The 16,193-nt window shown below is 43.0% G+C and overlaps 1 protein-coding gene across 1 annotated transcript in view; it reads left to right on the top strand.

Annotated features, from left to right (window-relative positions):
• The window catches only part of LOC143782169 (SCO-spondin-like), a 557,899-nt gene that overhangs the window by 109,322 nt on the left and 432,384 nt on the right, over positions 1-16,193 (top strand). The window lies entirely within an intron of this gene.

Raw genomic sequence — 16,193 nt, 5'->3', positions numbered from 1 at the left:
AGCCAGCTCACCGATCCTGCGAGGGTGCTCGGAACTCCATCCTGATGAGACGTGATGACGTAGCAAAATGAAAACATGATTGTTCCAGGTTCTTCAAAATAAAATGAAAATCTTTAATCCAAAATCATTAAAATGTATAGGATGCGTTTCGACTGTGGCAACGGTCTTTGTCAAAGCTGATCTACCATATGCCAAACTTCGTATAAAAAGACCTTGGTGCCAATCAAGTGCCAGAATCATATCACATGATCGAAGGTCCTGATGCATAAAATCATTAGTGAGTAAACACAGAATTTATACAAAAGGGCAAAAGCATCTGCAAACAGAAAAAATATATATGTATAGATAAATAATAACCGCATTACATCTTATTTCAGTTAACAATGAAACATTATTTTGTTTTTCTTGTTCAGACTGTCAGGAAATCTCGTACCTAAATTAGAAATCCAATATGCCTCACGGGTCAGTAAGACTCGGTGAATGTCGCCACCATTTTTTCTAAACCTGTAATCCTAAAAGGATGAATGTTCCGTGAATGATTATCCATGAAATGTTTGGCTGCAGAGAATACATTGCGATTGTCTAACATTAGCGATGTCGTATAAATGTTCTGAAATACGAGTGTCACGATCCCTTAGCCGCTTCCACCAATATGTCAGGGATCCACACCGTGACCGTCACCCCTACGTCACGGATCGGGGTGACTTTAGGCCAACAGACGGCTATCACATGTGCAGGGGGCTTATCTTAGTTCTCCCTCCACTGCCACAATGTGATAAAAAAACACACACAAGGCTATTGACCTCTTAGTTTACAGCAGGGGCTTATCCTAGGTATCCCACTGCTCTTCAATATACCATGAACTGCAGGGATTTATGTATCCCGCTTACAGTTCCACTTAACACTTGCAGCTCTCTGGCGCCCCCTTTACCCGCAGGTCAGATTAGGTACTGCACTTAGGGTAAATAGTCGCCAGAAAGGCTGCCTGCTATGTACGGGCTATTGGGCACGCTGCAGCGACGCGATAACTACTCCCACTCAGGCAGGAACAATAATTATTAACGCCGCAGTCGCTACAACATCACCCAAAAGCCTGCACGGTATCGCTGCCACCAGCTTCGATTAAACGGGTCCGAAGCTAACCCAAAACAGTAGCGTAATTCCCTTCAGGAGACAGGGTACGTTTAGAGCATGGAGAATGAACTAGTATGAAATATTATACTCATAAAGTTTATGCAGGGTTTATATCAAAATATTTTACAAAGATGTTACAAATGAGACAATTGCAAATATGTACAAGGTAATTATGAAAATAAAAGGATTAAATAAGAAAAGGTACAACTCACATGTTCTCAGTTCATTGCATTGCAGGCAACCATATGTCCCATGTTGTGAATTAGACTTTTTTGGCTCCCTCTTGTGGTCACTAGTGATATGACTCTGGGATTGTCTTTCCTCAGTTTGGCACCCACCTGGGTCGTTAGTCCAGGGGTGTTGCTATATAAACTTCCTGGATCCTCAGTCCAGTGCCTGGCATCGTTGTAATCAGATCCTTTCTGTTTGCTCCTGTCTGCTGGTCCTGTTTCTTGCAAAATTAAGCTAAGTCTTGCTTCCTTGTTTTTTGGTTATCTGTATTGCTCTTACTTTCTGTCCAGCTTGTACTAAATGTGATTCCTGATTTTGCTGGAAGCTCTAGGGGGCTGGTATGCTCCCCCCGGGCCGTTAGACGGTTCGGGGGTTCTTGAATATCCAGCGTGGAAATTTTGATAGGGTTTTTGCTGACCGTATAAGTCATCTTACTATATTCTGCTATTAGTCAGTGGGCCTCTCTTTGCTAAATATCTAGTTCATTCTTATGTTTGTCTTTTCTCCTTACCTCACCGTTATTATTTGTGGGGGGCTTGTATCCAACTTTTGGGGTCTTTTCTATGGAGGCAAGAAAGGTCTATCTTTTCCCTTCTAGGGTTAGTTAGTTCTCCGGCTGGCGCGAGACGTCTAGAACCAACGTAGGCACGTTCCCCGGCTGCTGCTATTTGTGGTGCTAGGATTAGATATACGGTCAGCCCAGTTACCACTGCCCTATGAGCTGGTTTTTTGTGTTTGCAGACTTGGTATTTATTTCTGCGACCCTCTGCCATTGGGGTCATAACAGTATGCCAGGCCAAAGTTGAATGTTTAATGCATTGCAGAAGTGGGATAATAAGAAAGGAAATTCTGAGGTTTTTTTTTTTTTCCCTCTCTTTCTTCCTCCCCTTTACCTCTGAGTGGCTTGTGCTTGCTGCAGACATGAATGTCCAGACCTTGATTACAAGTGTGGACCAGCTTGCTGCTCGTGTGCAGGGTATACAAGATTTTGTTACCAGTAGTCCTATGTCTGAACCTAAAATACCTATTCCTGAACTGTTCTTTGGAGACTGATTCAAGTTTAGGAATTTCAGGAATAATTGTAAATTGTTTCTATCTCTGAGACCCTGTTCATCTGGAGACTCAGCTCAGCAAGTTAAAATTATTATCTCTTTCTTACGGGGCGACCCTCAGGATTGGGCTTTCTCGTTAGCGCCAGGAGATCCGGCATTGGCAAATATTGATGCGTTTTTTCTGGCGCTCGGATTGCTTTACGAGGAACCCAATCTTGAAATTGAGGCAGAAAAAGCCTTGCTGGCTATTTCTCAGGGCCAGGATGAAGCTGAAGTGTATTGCCAAAAATTTCGGAAATGGTCCGTGCTTACTCAGTGGAATGAGTGTGCTCTGGCCGCAAACTTCAGAAATGGCCTTTCTGAAGCCATTAAGAATGTGATGGTGGGTTTCCCCATTCCTACAAGTCTGAATGATTCCATGGCGCTGGCTATTCAAATTGACCGGCGTTTGCGGGAGCGCAAAACCGCGAATCCTCTGGTGGTGTTGTCTGAACAAACACCTGATTTAATGCAATGTGGTAGAATTCAGACCAGAAATGAACGGAAAAATCATAGATGTCAGAATGGGTTGTGTTTTTACTGTGGTGATTCTACACATGTTATAATCCAAAAGAAATTATTAAACCGCACCCTATACCCATATGGCTTCCATAAGCCTAGTAGCGCACGTCACTGCCAGGGGGTCAACCCAGCTACAAAGTCCAATCCATATCAAAAAAGGAGACAGCGCTACAATGATCAGTGAAGAAATGACTTACAAATTTAATGTGCCATCTGCGGCGACGTTTCGGTATAACAACCTTTATCAAGCACAGTCTGACACATGTCCCAACCACCATTATATACTTCAAGCACCACCCCCCAATTCAGAAAATCACCAATAGGAGTGAAGCACCATAATAGAAAAAACATAAATACATATAAATATAATTAAACAGACAAAAATATTTCACAAATACATAGACAATAATGCTATATCATCTAACAAAGGCATACTAGCCCTGATCGCTGAAAAGCTAAAAAAGCAGCCCATTATAGTGCGATCAAGATCCCCTACATACAACTGTAACCAAACCGCAGTCCTCCAATGAATCCATAGCATACCATGTAAGCAGGAAACAAGCCCACCCTCCAAATGATGTCATAGCGGCCGTAGTGCAATGGAGAATCGATCGCAAATCAGGTGAACACGGAGGTGGAGGAAGTTGCTGCACAAGTCCAGTTCACAAATCTCCACTGTGCATGAGAGGATTGTCCATAAGAAGAGAGGAGATTACTGCGCAAGTCCAGTTCATAAGACCTCACTGCGCATGGCACACACAGTATCCAGGGTACAGACCAGCCCTCGGAATGTTAGTATAGCGACCGTCGTCCCATCGGATTCTCAGTGCTCTATCACATGATCGCAGGAGTGAAATAGGTTACTGTGCAAGTCCAACTAGTGCTTTCTGTATAAAGCATAGATAGCGTCCAGGAGGATCCATGTATATAACGCCATTGCGCAGAGCTTGCTTCATTAACTTCATCAGGACACCATTAAACGTGTCCTGCAAGGTTTCCATGCGCTGGCGATTACAAATCCACTATAACTCCTCCACAATATATGGCAATCCAGCAGTGTAAATGTCTATTAAAAAACTGAGACTCATAAGAGAATTAGGGACAAGATACCCGCATATTGTCTAACCATTACTGGCATAAATACATCATATAGCATAACATAACATAAACAAAAACTTATATAGATGTAAGAAATATATAGAAAATCCATAAAAGATGGTTAAAAACACTATACCAGAAGAATACTGCTAGAACCATAAAAAGACCACTAGAGACAACAGCTTTGCTGGTACTCCAAATTCATCCCCCTCGGGTATAGGGTATCCAACTCAAAGATCCATCTCAATTCCCTTCTCTTCAACAAGGTAATGCGATCTCCACCCCGCTGCATCACTGGTACATCATCAGTCACCCTGTACCTTAACTGGTTGACCGAATGCCCCTTATCATGGAAGTGTCTTGGTACAGGTAAATCCAACAATTTAGTCCTGATCGTGCTTTTGTGCTTGCTGATTCTTGCTCTGACCTCCATTGTGGTCTCCCCCACATAGAAGAGACCACAAGGGCAGGTCAACACATAAATGACATAACTGCTCCTACAGGTATACCGTCTCTTAATGTCATATCTTTTACCGGTATACGGGTGGCAGAAAAAAGCCCCTTTGAGCATGTTGCTACAGCAAGCACAACCCAGACACGGAAAATTACCAAGACTAGGTTGACTCAGTGTCGTTTGTAGATCCCTCTTTGAACTGCCAATATCAGAGAAGACTAGTTTATCCCTCAAGTTTTTATTCCTCCTATATGAAAATAGTGGAGGTGTTTGAAATTCAACCACATTAGAGTGACCCTTATTTAGCAGGGACCAGTGTTTCCGTATAATGCCCGAGACCCTCGAGCTCATGTTATTATAAGTACTTACAAAAGGAATCCTTTTGTTTGTCTCAACCTTATTCTTCGGAACCAAAAGGTCCTCACGTCTAGTAACCAAAGCCTGTTGTTTATATTTCTCAAGGTCAACCCTAGGATAGCCCCTTGATAAAAATTTACAACACATTTCCTCCAATCTACCATCAACGGAGGTCTCACACGACACAATCCTCCTTACCCTCAACAGCTGACTCCAAGGCAAAGACTCAACCATCTTGCATGGATGTTCACTGGAGAAGTAAAGAAGATTGTTCCTATCCGTTTCTTTAACATACAAATCAGTGTGTAGACATCCCCCAGTCTTATAGACACAAGTATCAAGAAACTGGATCCTGTCACGAGAACACTCCATGGTAAAACCCAGGCCAGGATGAATATTGTTCAGATAGGAAAGAAAGGATTCAAGTTCATCCCTATCACCATCCCATACCAGGAAGATGTCGTCGATGTAGCGTCACCAACCCCTGACATGGCACCAAAAACGTGAACCGTACACGCACTCATCCTCCAGGACGGCCATATAGATGTTTGCATAAGTGGGGGCCACATTGGACCCCATGGCCGTCCCGCGGCGCTGCAGGAAGTAGTCATCACCGAAGAGAAAAAAATTCCTCCCCAGGATGAACTCCAGCAGCGCCAGGGTGAAGCGCGTACAGCTCGGGGCCATGTCGGAGCCGGCGAGCGCCACACCGACGGCATACAAACCCCTGGCATGCTCGATGGAAGTATACAGGGAGGACACATCAAAAGAAACCAACCACGTGGAATCAACCACATGTATCCCTTCAAGGGACTTGATGAAATCGCTCGTGTCCCTTACATATGAGGGAGCAGATACAGCAAAATCCCTCAGCAGTCGATCTAGGAAAATGGCCACTTTATTGCTCAGAGACCCCCTGCCCGACACAATCGGTCGGCCAGGAGGTCTCTGCAGATCTTTGTGGATCTTAGGTAGCGTATACAGTATGACAACTACCGGATGCTCGACCTTCAGAAACTCCGCCAATTTAACATCAATGATGCCCATACTCAAGGCCTCATCAATGATTGCCTCAAACTCAGATTTAAAATCCTGCATGGGGTTTCCACGCAGCTTCTCATAAACATTATCATCAGACAGTTGTGACCTTATTTCACTGACATATTGTGAAGTATCCATCACCACCAACGCCCCGCCTTTATCGGCTGGCTTGATGGTGATGGATTTGTTTTTCTTTAATGCTCCAATCTCTTTACGCTCAGCAAATGTTAAATTGGATTTACCAAATTTCAAGTTACCCTTCCTCAATTTGGCTATATCAGCCTTAACAAATTTAGAGAACGTCTCAACAACCGGGTCATGTTCAGGAGGAACAAAGTCACTTTTGTTGTAGAGACCTAATTTGCTGAGTGAAAAGCCCTCCTGTGGAACCGAGGGCACAGAGCCTTCTTTACCTGAAAAAAACAATGTCAGTTTCAGCCGTCTAAAGAAAGAGAACAAATCATTATCCAAAACAAACCAGTCAGTCCGACTGGTAGGGCAAAATGATAACCCCTTAGACAAGAGCTTAATTTGAATATCTGAGAGAGAAAATGAGGATATATTTACCACCAAGGATGTTGGAGCACTCACTTCATCCTCCCCTTGGATCTCGTTGTCAAGCCTTGGCTCCCTTTTATTATGTCTCCTGCCGCCCCTGTGGCCACTGCGCCTTCTTGGGGTATAGGCCCCACCTCTCTGGCTAAAAAACCAGCAGGACCAGTATTCGTAGCACCACCATCATCAGTGGAATCCGACTCACCACCTGTAAAGCCAAATGCGTTTTGCGGGGCTGATTGTTTCTGGGGTCTTCTCCACCTCTTAGGGTGATTCTTGGACCGCCCAGAGCCCGACTTCATTTTGTTAGGCAAAGAATTTCCAGCCATATACTCTGCCATTGTTGTAATCCTCAAGATCTCTGAACCACTTGGACCTCTTAGTGTCTTCCAAACCGGTCCGATATTTCAAAAGGTTCTCTTCGATCTTAGAGCTAATTGAACCAAAGTCCGTAGCTGAAACCAATGGTGTGAGATTATTCCTAATCTCTTCCACCTTAGCTTTAAGGGATTCAATGTCCTTTTTCAAAAACTCTATATTGAGCAGCATGATGTCAAATGCATATTTGTTACCAATGGCTTCAAATTTGGCACAAAATTGGGTGTTATTTGGCATTAGGGTGGGTCTTAGATTAGGCCTCAATCCCCTCGGGATTCTCTTTGCCTTGTAGTACTCCACCAATGTCCCAGCATGTAATTCCAACGAAACAAGTTTTTTCTTCTCAATCTCCCATCTGTTTTTTAACATCTCAGGAGAAAGTTGGTTCAAAAATGAATTGTCCACTCCAGTATCAGAAATAATCCTAGCAGCATCTTCATCGGTATAATAAAAACAGGCAGATGCTAGCTCACTGCCACTTGTACTAGCAAATGTATCCATCATAAAACAGGGGTAAGGTGCAGGTAAACAGGACCCACAGCATGTAAAAATCCAAAAGAAATTATTAAACCGCACCCTATACCCATATGGCTTCCATAAGCCTAGTAGCGCACGTCACTGCCAGGGGGTCAACCCAGCTACAAAGTCCAATCCATATAAAAAAAGGAGACAGCGCTACAATGATCAGTGAAGAAATGACTTACAAATTTAATCTGCCATCTGCGGCGACGTTTCGGTATAACAACCTTTATCTCTAACACATGTTTAACCTCTACACATGTTATATCAGCATGCTCTAAACGCCTAACAAGGGTTGTTAGCCCTGTCGCCATTGGTAATTTGCAACCTAAATTTATTTTGTCTGTGACTTTAATTTGCTCATTGTCTTCCTACCCTGTTATGGCGTTTGTGGATTCAGGTGCTGCCAACCGCCGCCGCGGTGTGGGTCCCCGACTTCGTGTTGGGGATTTGGTGTGGCTGTCTTCTCGATTTGTTCCTATGAAGGTCTCCTCTCCTAAATTTAAGCCTCGCTTCATCGGTCCTTACAAGATATTGGAAATCCTTAATCCTGTGTCCTTTCGCTTGGATCTTCCGGTGTCGTTTGCCATTCACAACGTGTTCCATAGGTCTTTGTTGCGGCTGTACGTTGTGCCTGTGGTTCCTTCTGTTGAGCCTCCTGCTCCGGTGTTGGTTGAGGGCGAGTTGGAGTACGTGGTGGAGAAGATCTTGGATTCTCGTCTCTCCAGACGGAGGCTTCAGTATCTGGTCAAGTGGAAGGGCTATGGCCAGGAGGATAATTCCTGGGTGGTTGCCTCTGATGTGCATGCGGCCGATTTAGTTTGTGCCTTTCACGCTGCTCATCCTGATCGCCCTGGTGGTCCTGGTGAGGGTTCGGTGACCCCTCCTTTAAGGGGGGGTACTGTTGTGAATTAGACTTTTTTGGCTCCCTCTTGTGGTCACTAGTGATATGACTCTGGGATTGTCTTTCCTCAGTTTGGCACCCACCTGGGTCGTTAGTCCAGGGGTGTTGCTATATAAACTTCCTGGATCCTCAGTCCAGTGCCTGGCATCGTTGTAATCAGATCCTTTCTGTTTGCTCCTGTCTGCTGGTCCTGTTTCTTGCAAAATTAAGCTAAGTCTTGCTTCCTTGTTTTTTGGTTATCTGTATTGCTCTTACTTTCTGTCCAGCTTGTACTAAATGTGATTCCTGATTTTGCTGGAAGCTCTAGGGGGCTGGTATGCTCCCCCCGGGCCGTTAGACGGTTCGGGGGTTCTTGAATATCCAGCGTGGAAATTTTGATAGGGTTTTTGCTGACCGTATAAGTCATCTTACTATATTCTGCTATTAGTCAGTGGGCCTCTCTTTGCTAAATATCTAGTTCATTCTTATGTTTGTCTTTTCTCCTTACCTCACCGTTATTATTTGTGGGGGGCTTGTATCCAACTTTTGGGGTCTTTTCTTTGGAGGCAAGAAAGGTCTATCTTTTCCCTTCTAGGGTTAGTTAGTTCTCCAGCTGGCGCGAGACGTCTAGAACCAACGTAGGCACGTTCCCCGGCTGCTGCTATTTGTGGTGCTAGGATTAGATATACGGTTAGCCCAGTTACCACTGCCCTATGAGCTGTTTTTTTATGTTTGCAGACTTGGTATGTACTTTTGAGACCCTCTGCCATTGGGGTCATAACAGTCCCAGCTCATTGGACGTGCTCAGGGCTCTCCAGGAAAAGACAAGAAGACTGAGCTGGGGATCTGGGCAGACAGTTATAGCTGGAGCCTGTAACATCCCAAAAAGGGGTTGGATCACCTCGTCCCTCCTACCTCTTCAGTTAACTAACTTTTCCCTAACCTATATCTAATTTCTATAACTCCGCTACAAAACCTGTCATAGTCATAACAAACCCAGCATTCATCTCGGATTAACGTGGGCATTCTAATGAGATCAAATATGTCCTATCTGGGATACATATTTACCGAGAAACCCCTACTTCTTTACTAGATGGAGTTAGACGCTCATGTTTAGTGTGGCGGGTAGATCCATCGAGGGGGATTAAGAATATATATTCTCGTATTCTTAACTTAAATGGTTTGCCTAATATCTTACAAAAACCAAACAAAGAACTTTCATGGATTCTAGAAGTTTCTAGTCCAGTTATAGCTGGACAAGAGCTTACACGGCAGGAAATGCCGGTCGTAAATACCTTGGCTCTCATAAAACCCCCACACGCTCTGAGAAGGAAAGCTAAAACACAATGAAGGGGGGGTCAGCGCCCACCCTATGTGTGCTGGCAGATAAACTAAACTTATGTATTTTATACCATATCGTGACAACGAGTCTTCAGCTTCCTGCTAGTACAACCCACATAAGCTTTGTTACCAATAATGCAATCAATGTTATCAATATTGCAGCTAACGGAATCTTGTGTCTTATATGTATTGGTGCTATTGTAATTACTGAATGTTTTAGCAGTGACATCTGCTTACATGTCGTGCCACTGGAGACGCTACATGTGTAACTGCCTTTACACTTCCGCCATGGCCCTGGTGGTTTGTGTGAAATGGAAGTGCTGGGTGATAACATGTTCCCTAAGGTGCGTGCCCTTCTGGCTACGATGTTACAACCCTAAAATGGCGTCCTCATACGGGATAGGAATGGATTTATTAATAATATTTTTAATCCCATTAAATTGTGGGCTGTATTGGAGACATACAAATGGTTTAGCTGCAATTTCATTTTTTCAGTTCTAAATTTATGATTGGAATGAATGGGAATCCTCTTCCAAAACACCCAGATCCATTTTGAGACTGACCTGCAAATTATAAAAAGAGACAGAATAAACGTTCTGTGAGTTTCCGCTCACCTGAAGGGGATTTTGGTGATAATGGTCTCGGCATGTCCGATATTTGTCTTAGGCTACGTTCACATTTGCGTTGTGCGCCGCAGCGTCGGCGCCGCAGCGCACAACGCAAACAAAAACGCGGCAAAACGCACGCTAAAACGCTGCGTTTTGCGCCGCATGCGTCCTTTTTGGCCGAAAGTTGGACGCAAAAAAAATGCAACTTGAAGCGTTTCTTGCGTCCAACGCTTGCGGCCATGCGGCGCAAAACGCAGCACAACGCATGTCCATGCGCCCCCATGTTAAATATAGGGGCGCATGACGCATGCGGCGCCGCTGCGGCGCCCGACGCTGCGGCGCTGACCGCAAATGTGAACGTAGCCTTAATGAACCTGTGTGTTGCAGCTCTGTGAAACATACCAACAAGACAAAAAAAGTAAAAGGCACGGCGGGCGGAAACATAGGAGGCAATTCTGGCATGCAGACACGCCGCAAGAAATTCACGCCAAGATAGATGTTGAGAATGTTTTAAATTTATCTTCGAGAGTTTTTTTCGGAGGAACAACTCGGCCTGTCATCCTATGGATTACATTTTGTTCCCGATCAGGATTTCAATCTTTTTTCCACCATACTGGACATCAACAAATTTGTTTGAAACCTCACAGTTAGGAAACATTTTTGGTGTGATGAAATTGATTACGTTAGTGATTCGTGTGAGACGTCAGTAAATGATTTTCATTCATTAGATTTTCATGAACAGACCTCATTATTGGCATTACAGGAATTACAAGGACAAGACAATGAGCCTGGAGACATTATCCATCAATCCAGAAATCTGAAAACCAAAAATCCCTTTTTCTATCCAATTAAATCTAGAGCTGATTGCATGAACACATTCCAGGAAGTTTTAGAACGGGAGCTTAAAAATGTAAAATATGGTGATCATCCAAGAAATAAAAACCATGACTGATATAACAATACAAATGAGTGACAAGGGAGGAGTAATTGTCATTATGAATTCTGGCGATTATAGACAAGAAAACTGCGGATCCGACCACCACTTTTAAACCTACGATGGACAGGATTGTAGAAGAGGGTTTGTCTTTGGGAGTTCTTTACAAGAAGCAAGCTGAATTTTTGGAAATTTCCCATCCCATAATGCCTGTTTTGCACGGTTTACCTAAAATTCACAAAAAAGCCATTTTCCCTCCAATGAGACCAATAGTTTCAAGCATAGGTTCTATTCATGAACAAATGGGACAATGACTTGATTCTTGGCTTCAGCCGTTAGTTCTTAGAATTCCAGGTTACATCAAGGACACTAAGGATGATTTAGACATTTTATCGCATAAGAAGTGGTCTTCTGATTACACTTGGTTACGTTGGGATGTAATTTCCTTATACATGTGCATACTGCACAGCATGGGGATGCAAGCGCTACAATTTCATCTAAATCATTATAGTGGTTATTCTCAGGATCTCATTAATTACATTTTACAAGTTTCATTTTTTTTGTTAACTAACAATTTTTTTCTTTTGATTGTATATATTATTTACAATACACGGGAGTGGCGATGGGGGACAAACTTTCGCCTTCGCTAGCCAATTTGGTTATGGCTTTTTGGGAATATCATTTTTTGTTTGCAACCACAAACATTTTTTCATCATTTATTTTGTGTTATTGCAGATACATCGACGATACATTAATCATACAGAGGGGAGATGTATCTGCCATACACGATTTTGTTGATTACATCAACAACAACAACTGTAATATAAAATTCACATATGTTGATGACAAATCCCAAATTTCCTTTTTGGATTCAGAATTAACAGGTATTCCCAGCCAATTGATTTCAACACAAACTTATTCCAAGCCAATAGTAGGCGATACAATTTTACATGCAAACAGTAGCCATCCCAGACACACCGCAGAATCCATTCCCATCGGAGAATTCACGAGACTAAAACGCAAGTGCAACAATAATAATGTCCTCAAAGATGATTTAGTAAAATCTTGTAAAAAATGTAATAAACGCGGATATCCTAATTGGATGTTGAACAGAGCCTTACATAGAGTTTCCATCAAGGATCCGCGCGATCTTATTTCATCATGTGCATAACTCAATAAGAACCGAAAAAATGAAATTGCAACTAAACCATTTGTATGTCTCCAATACAGCCCACAATTTAATGGGATTAAAAATATTATTAATAAATCCATTCCTATTCTGTATGAGGATGCCATTTTAGGGTTGTAATATCGTAGCCAGAAGGGCACGTGTTGTGCGTTATTTCTGGGCTCCCTCTTGTGGTCACAAGTGGTACTGTGTGAGTGCTGTCTTTCTGCAGGTTGTGACTGGCATCAGCTGTCTCGTTATCTGTGGGCTGGTTTTCTATTTAAGCTCACTTGGACTCTCAGTCCATGCCTGCTGTCAATGTATTCAGTGCTATTCTGATTCCTTCTGACTACCTTGCTACCAGTCTCTTCAAGAGAAGCTAAGTTTCCGTTTTGTTCATTTTTTGTTCATCTGTGTTCAATATGTTTCTTGTCCAGCTTGCTAATATGTGATTTCCCAGCTTGGTTAGTTAGTTGGTGTGGGGGTCTTGAATTCTCAGCGTGGATATTTTGGTAGGGTTTTTTGCTGACCGCACAGTTCTCTATCTGTTTTCTGCTATCTAGTATTAGCGGGCCTCATTTGCTGAATCTGTTTTCATTCCTACGTGTGTCTTTTCTCCTTACCTCACCATTATTATTTGTTGGGGGCTTCCTATATCCTTGGGGTTATTTCTCTTGAGGCAAGTGAGGTCTTGCTTTCTCTTTAGGGGTAGTCAGTTTCTCAGTTTGCTAGGGTTTGCACTAGCGCTGCGACGTCCATACAGACCATGTGACTTCAGGTCCTGGTCGGTGCTATTTCGCTTATGCGCGTGCGTACTAGAGACAATATCAGACTATCCGGTCAGCTGATCACATATACTGACCGTGGTACGTTAGTTATTTGCTGCAAATTGTGCAGGCGCAATGACGACCTATATACCATTTGACCTCAGGTCCTCGTAGGTACTCGTTTATTTGTATATTCTCAGATCATACCGAACACCCGGTCAGCTGATCACAGGTACTGACCCTGGTGTGTTGCTGACGGGTGTACTCAGTGGATAATTACGGCGCTCCTGGTCACATGACCCTCAGATCTCAATGTACCACCCATAGATTATTACGCTTACAATGTCTCTGGATGTAATTTAGCATGTTTCTGTACATCTCTATTGAACTAGGAGTATCAAACTAAATAAATCTATTTACTCTCAGAAACCAATTATTCCATCTCATATTACCCTTCATCCCCTTTACTATTAGGTATACTTTGTACAGTACTCCACTGTTAACGAAAAGCTACAATTTACATATATATCCAAATGTGTAGCGTCATGATACAGAATACAACAGTGAAAGTATCCACACCTATGTATGCTGCTTGATGCAGCCAAGGCTTATTATTTAAGATCATAAATAGATCTGTATAAAGGTTGCTTCTCTTGGCCCTGTTCAGCTACCATCATCGTACGAACACCGCATCGCCAAATGTGGGGACACTCTCATTAATGATTAGTCAGAGGGGGAGACTTGCTTATAAAAAGCAGCTGTAGTTAAGTTGTTCATTTAGTCCTTGGGGCCACTGGGTGTCCAGCCGATAGATCCAGCGGCACTCCCTCTGTAAAATCAGTCTGTCATGGTTCCCCCCTCTCTTGGGCATTCTCACTTGGTCAATACCCATAAACTTGATAACTCCACAATCTCCGCCGTGGCAATTGTTCACATGTTTTGCCAATGGCGTGTCTCTCTCATTACGTATGTCCCCTAGATGTTCTCCCACTCTGCGTCTGAATTCCCTGATTGTTTTTCCCACATATGCTTTTCCACAGATACATGAGGCCTTATAAATTATTCCTGTTGTTTTACAGTTGATGAACTGTCTAATTGTGAAACTCTCCTGAGTGATATTGTTCACAAAACATTTTCCAGTTTGTATGGAATCGCATGCCACACATTGCCCACACCTATAGCACCCAGTGGGTTTTACCGGGAGCCATGTTCCTCTAGTCTCAGGTCTCTGTAGGTGACTGTGTACCAGTCTATCCTTAAGGGATCTTCCCCTTTTGTATGTAATTTGGGGAGTCGCTCCGATTACTTTCGCCAGGTCCTGATCCATTTGGAGAATATTCCAATGTTTCCTCAGGACATCACGTACTGCCGATGTCCCATTGTCAAACGTAGTAATTAAACGAATAGGCCCCACATTCTCCTCATTTCTCATTTTAGGTTTCAACAAAGCTTCTCTTGATTGAGTTTGTGCAAATTGGAATGATTGTCTCAGGACCCCATCCGGGTAACCCCTCCTATGAAATCTCTCTCTTAAATCGTCTGCCCAGAATTTGAATTCCCTTTTCTCTGAACAGTTACGTTTTAGTCTCAGGTATTGCCCCTTCGGTATGCCTCTTTTTTGGGCAACCGGATGATGACTCTCCCATCTTAATAGGGAGTTTGTTGATGTGGGTTTACGGTAGATGGACGTTGTGAGGACACCTTTATCAAGTGCTTTGGTGATACAAACATCTAAAAAGGGTAACCTGTCCGTCTCAATCACTGAGGTAAACCGAAGGCCTATTCTGTTGATATTAAGGGCTACCACGAATGCCTCAAACCTGTCCCTCGTACCACTCCACAAGACAAAAACATCGTCTATGAATCTCACCCAGAGATCCACAAATCTGGTAAATTCCTCCATAACCTCTGAGAAGACTAGTGTGTCCTCCCACCAGCCCAGGAACAAATTTGCAAAACTTAGCGCTGCCGGATTACCCATTGCAGTGCCCCTGAGCTGGTGGTAGGTGTCTCCATCAAAGGTGAAGAAATTGTTTTTGAGAGAGAAATCTAGGAGTTCCAAAACAAATTGATTGTGTTTTATAAACTGGCATCCTCTAGATCCAAGGAAATGCTTAACTCCTTGTATCCCCTGATCATGGGGTATAGAGGAGTATAACATTTCCACATCTATGCTAGCCAAAAACGTTTCTTGGTCAATCGGGATACCCTCCAATTTCTGTAACAGGTCTGTTGTATCACGGATATGTGAAGGCAACGCTGTCACAAAGGGTTTTAGGATGTGATCAACATATATCCCCAAATTATTGCAAATACTCCCTATACCAGAGACTATCGGTCTCCCTTTTAGAGGGGTATACCCTTTGTGTACCTTTGGAAGGCTATAAAACGTGGCCATGATCGGGTACCTGGGCAAGAGAAAAGCCAGTTCATCTTTACTAATCAATTGATTCTCTTTTGCTCCAAACAACAAATTTTTAAGAGTGTCAATACTTTTTGTTAGAGGGTCACCCCTGATGATTTCATATGTCATGGTATCCTGGAGAAGAGAGAGGCACATTTCCTTATACCGTTCAATATCCATTATAACAATATTGCCCCCCTTATCGGAGGGCTTAATTGCTATAGAGTTATCTTGTTCCAAATTTTGGAGGGCTTTCATCTGCTCTCTAGAAAGATTATGTTGTACATGTGCCTTTCTCATCTCTTTAATATCTTTCGTCACCAAATTAAGGAAGACATCAATAGCCGATACATCCCCTCCACCTGGGGGCATTTTAGTGCTTGGATTTTTAAGGGGGGTAAATGGACCCAAACCTAATGACATTGGTGGCACCTCATCAAGTTCTGCTAGACACTGTACATCAGATAACAGCTCAGGGGGGATATTATACTCACGACAGATTTTCTGATCCTTATCCTTAAAAAACTTGTGCCATCTAAGTTTTCTAACAAAAAGGTTCACGTCTTTAATGTCATCAAAGGTTACCATGTCAGTTGTGGGCACAAATGATAGCCCTTTACTGAGAACTGTCATTTCAATTTCTGTAATGGGTCTCTGAGATAAATTAATAATTTGTAGATCTATTCCTTGTTTGGAAAATTGTTCGAT

Source organism: Ranitomeya variabilis, chromosome 6 (assembly GCF_051348905.1).
Source record: "Ranitomeya variabilis isolate aRanVar5 chromosome 6, aRanVar5.hap1, whole genome shotgun sequence".
Lineage (NCBI taxonomy): Eukaryota > Metazoa > Chordata > Amphibia > Anura > Dendrobatidae > Ranitomeya > Ranitomeya variabilis.
The sequence above is the reverse complement of the archived record's forward strand: the minus strand, read 5'-3'. Positions and strand labels throughout refer to the sequence as shown.